The sequence below is a fragment of the Poeciliopsis prolifica genome, unplaced genomic scaffold, assembly GCF_027474105.1.
Source record: "Poeciliopsis prolifica strain line A6 unplaced genomic scaffold, Auburn_PproV2 SCAFFOLD014, whole genome shotgun sequence".
Classification (NCBI taxonomy): domain Eukaryota; kingdom Metazoa; phylum Chordata; class Actinopteri; order Cyprinodontiformes; family Poeciliidae; genus Poeciliopsis; species Poeciliopsis prolifica.
Window position 1 is genome coordinate 7,773,230 of NW_026562389.1, and position 5,315 is coordinate 7,778,544.

The window sequence follows — 5,315 nt, forward strand, 5'->3', positions numbered from 1 at the left end:
AATTAATTTATGGTTCCCTAATTGGTCGCTGCCACAAAGACACGTAGCAATCCAGATGGGAGGAACGAGGTCGAATAAAGCTCCGAGCAGAAATCAGAAATGCTGTCAGTCTCCTTCATCTTTTCAGGTCTTTACACTGTCACCAGGCTTCATGTGCACACACACATACCCACGCACACGCACGCAAACGCACAGATCCACATACACAGACTTTATGAGAGTAGGCATTCCCCTGGTGTAGAACGCTCCCTCTCTTCTTTTGTATTCTTCTGTGTCTGTGACTATCATATAATCATGGCATATTTCAGATAAAATAACTAACAAAATGTTTAGTAATTATTATACTTCACTGCAATAAAACAATGCCATGCTTTGTTAAAGAGATGTTGGTCATAAACTTATTAAGGCAGAACTGCTGCCATGGGGTGACTGCAGGAAAGGACGGAGAGAACACCTGTAACTTTAAAACCAATAATGTTTCCCTGAATTTCAATGCGACGCAGCATTTTAAAAAATAAACTTCTTCATTTTGCAACAAAATGTTACTTTTAAATTGGAGCAACTTGAATATTTAATGGCTTTTACCTTGAACAGCATTTTGGCTTCTGGCAGAATGGATGACAGGTGAATGACTTCAGTACAGAGACAATTATTTGGAGCTGAAATATTCTCCTACACAGCAAAGTTCTTTATGGAGTTCTATGCAAAAGTTTTAATAAGTTTCTTATTTCTCTGTACTCTGATTTGATGAATCCAGTCTAAATTTGTAGCTCTATTCTGGTTCAAATTTAAATATATATACTATATGTATATACTTCCAAAGTTATCCTTTGGACAGGGGTTGCAAGCTATTGCTGTATTTTCCTAATGATAACTTCTCGGGAGTGTTTCAACATTTAAGAGATAATTAGACTACCTAATACTGACATGTAGTTCATAAAACTGCTGCTGTCATATTTACACAAATGTAAGTTACACAAGTTTAATGTAAAGAATTGTATATCTGGTTGGAAATGAGAAGCATCTCTGGAAAAGAAGTATCAATTGTGATGCAACAGTTTTTATTTTCATTTTTATAAAAATTATATTTGCAAACTTATTTTTACCCTTCAGTGAAGACAAAGCTTTCAATTATTATAATTATCTTTTAGTTGATAGCCACAATTTTACATGTTCTTTCTGGGTGATTATTTATCCATGTATTGTTTGTACAAATCTGTTAATGAATGAAAAGCTCACAATCATTACTGAAATAACTTGAAACTGATAACCGGAAAATGGCAATAAACGAAATTTACCTATACTTAACTTTGGTTTCTGAATCATTTTACAAAATGAAACAGGCCTGGAAAAACGATAGCATCTGTAATCTATATTTCACAACATAGAACAATTGTAACCAAACAATTTCTGTAATTGTTTGGTTACAATTCTGCACCTGTTCACACAAATTATAGTAGCAGTGCTAGGTAAATAATTCATAAGAATCAATGGCATTTTGTAGTTTTAGGCCACATTTGTATAACTGCTTTAAATATTACGTTCAAACATAATTTTTTAGCATGATAAGTCAATCAGCATGAAGTTCCGCAATCTGTTTTATTGTAATGAAAGTTTGTTTTAACTTGCCACTTGGCTTCACCATCATGTGTTTCCAGGTCAGTCTTTGGCTAAAACATGTAGCTGTTTTTTAAATTTATGAATGATGTACTAAATAGTCAGAATACTCAAAAAATAATGACATTTTTTTAATAGAAAATAGATATTTATTTGTATTAACAACAGCAAGCAAAGAGTGTGATAAATCAAACAATAATGTAATTTTTAAAAACTTACATCAATTAACAATTCAAAATTGTTTCACTATCAGGTGGTTTTAAAACATATTTGAAAATACTAAATGCACTTCACATTGATCGAGCTCCATAGTGAGTTCCAACAAACCTTGGACTGGCACCTCTCTTTTGTCCTATCAACAGGAGAAAACCCTGAAGGTCAGACCAATTTCAAATTCAATAACCACAGTTTTTAGACTCTCAGGCATCATGGGAGGCTTTTGTCACTGGAAATGTGCAACGATTACTTCAAAAAGGCCAGTGTTTTTCAAATTCCAGAAATGGGCTTTGAGCGTATGTAACCTTCTGTAGAATGAAATCTTGAGCAGAAGCACTGACACTCATTTTAGGTTTTTATAAACTGCAGATGGAGAAAAATATAAACCATATGGGGGAATAGGAATGCATTTAGTTGGATCTGGATTCAACTAAATAATGAAAACCATCAGTGAGCCGTCTGATCTGTTCCAAATTTATTCTGCTTTTGTGACAATTACCCAAAACACAAAGCAGAATTATAAAAAAATTATTCTGAGTTACAAGAGCAAGCAGTCCAACAGATGGTGTGATTCCCCCTGAGCCTTGATCTCATAATAAAGTCTGTCTGGGATTACATAAAGCAACAATGGAAATTCACAGAAGAATTACAAGTTTTCTGAGATGCTAGGAACAATCTTCCTGCCAAGTCCATAAAGCAAAGCCAGCGGATCCTGTCTTGAAGCTAAGATCGATCATAGCTTTCCTTCAGTTCATGATCCAAGTTACCTTTCAGGGTGTTTCATATATAAAGTATTAGAGCTTCCATATTCAGGACTCTGAATTATATTTCTGTTCCTCTAATGATGTCATTGAAGGAAATTAATTAACATCCAGTAAGGACTGATAGCTCAAATGTGACATAAACTACAAAACTGAGTCAATCAATGTGGCTAAAAATATTAGGAAAGTGCATGAAATGACTGAGAAATAAACTGCACAGATCCACCCTTCCCATCTGAAAATGATGAATCTAAAATAATTAACTCAACTAACAAAAATATGTCCTAACTACTCCACCTCTAGAGTGATCTAAAGTCAAAAACCGAAGTATTTACATTTACAAATATTTACATTATTATATACATCATTTCACAAGGAAAGTTATTTGCATGCTTTATCACATATAAAAAAAGAGCACACTTTTAAAACATAATTGTTTTATAATTATCTTTTATAATAATAATAATAAAAATAAATCAAGAATTTACTTATTTATTTATTTTTATTCTTGATTTCTATTTCTTTAAATTAAAAGTAAGACAGTGCTTAAAGTAAAGGTTTGTTATGACGCTGCCCCTGTACTGAAATCAATCTGCGTTCTGACTGCACCCCTGGCTTATGACCAACATAAAAAATACTAGAGTGAATAATGGCCCATACTACAAGTCCATTGAGCTGTTCCAGGATTATAAAAATGGAGCCAGAGAGCTGGAAACCAGACTGGATAAAGGAAGGTAAAAGCTATTCCTCTGTTTGGAGGAAACAGAGGAGACTGATATATTAATTCCAGATTTCTCCCCAAAGAGGATAATGTTATTAGGTGATGTGTTTTCAAATTCTAAAACTGCTGGAAGATATTTAACATGGAGGACCTTATTATTGCACATCCACAAATTCCATTCATAAAACTTAAATCGCTGTTTACGTCTGACTGTGCCATTTGTAAATGTTTCTGTAAAAACAGGACTTTTGCTTCTTAGAATTAGGTACATGTCAGTGGATGTCCACTGTGAATCTTCTGCATGATGCTGCAGGATCAACATAAGCTGCACTCAAGGCGCAAACATGTATTCCCCTGGTGTTTTGGCTTGCATTTATCTACATGATACGTCTTATTTTCCTTACTTTGGCGTATCTCGCCAAAAGCAGGATCGTATCAGTGGTTTTCAAACACTCTTGTGTCTATTTGAAGAGCTGGGTTTTTTTTCTTTCTATTTTAGGAGATTTCTGCCGTGAGGAAGTGTAGGAGGAAAATATTGGCTTTGAAAACAAGGACAACCTCTTTATTTGTGGAAGACACAAAACAGCAACCCCTTGTGGGGACACAGCCTACAGAAAGGCTGTGTCCTTTCTGTAGTAACTTTCTCTTGATCTCCTGAATAAAAATCGTCCAAGCCTTTTTAAGAATGAGACTTTGAAAATATCCCAGGTGCTGTTTCAAAAGAAAGAAAAAGAGCACCATGACTCAGAGGGGGAAAAAAATTGGCAAATCATTTCTGCCTGACAAAAGTGAACTTATATTACAGTTTGAGTCAAATATTTAGATGCACTGTGTAGAAAGACAGAAACGTTTCTCTTCACTATCTGGTACTAAGTAAGACAATACCTTCCCAGATTTCGGTCAGGTATGATTACCAAAATTATTTTTGTTTCCCAAATACCATAATTACAAGCAAGAGACTTTGTATATAACTTTTAAAAGCTTTTGTCAAAGTCAGAGGTTTACATGTATTGTGTTTCTTAGATCTATCTTTTGAATTGTGGCCTAGAGTAAAGGTCTTGGGCATCTATCTACAAGCTTTCTAATATGCCACACAAGAATGTTATGTGTTTTAGATGTCTGCTTTTTACCCCACATGTATTGTCTTAACATACCAGAAGCTAACTAAACCTATGAAAATATAATCTAAATTTACCCATCTCTTTTTTTCTAAAAGCATAGGTTATCATTTCATTGTGGAACATAGACCAATAGATTAGAAACTAGAAAATTCCGGAAGAAATTTAAACAGGGGCCTGCCGCTGTTTAAAGTGTGCCCGTCGGTTTGGACCCAGTGTTCTGATGCTAAACATCAGAACACTGGATGTTCTGATGTTTATACTGCAGTATAATCAGTAGTAGGTGGAAAGTTACAAGCACGTAAACTAACATGGACTTGCACCATGCAGTATGTTAAAAGTAATGTATAAGCTAAAATTAGCCAAAATGCTAATGTGAGCCTACATGCTTTCAGTAGCATGTGGGGCATCTCTAGCATGAAGTCTGTAATTGACTTACTCCATTCAGTATACTAACCATGGGTAATAAGTAAGGGAAATGGCTAATACCTCATTTAAGATAAAAGGCTAATGCTAATGCTCTGCCTTGCTCCGCAAAGCAGAGCCCTAACCTGAGTGAAAAGGATAAGGCAGGATAATCTCATTGCACTGCCTTCGGCAGTGCACTAGTCGAGAACAATGAAATGGTAATGTTTGTGCTAATGTTAATGCACCGTCTTGCTGCGCAAGACAGTGTCCTAACCTGACAGAAAAAGATAATTCAAGCTAATATTATTGCAGCGCCTGTGGCGCTGCAAAAGGCGGAGTGAAATTTTAAGGCTTTTATTTTGAAATTTTCGGTAAGCTTAATTTGAAGTGGCAACACTAATCTCACGTGTAACACTAGTTCAGTCAGTTATATAATGGCCTAAAGAGCAAAGTCTTGACATAAAAATGTCCAGG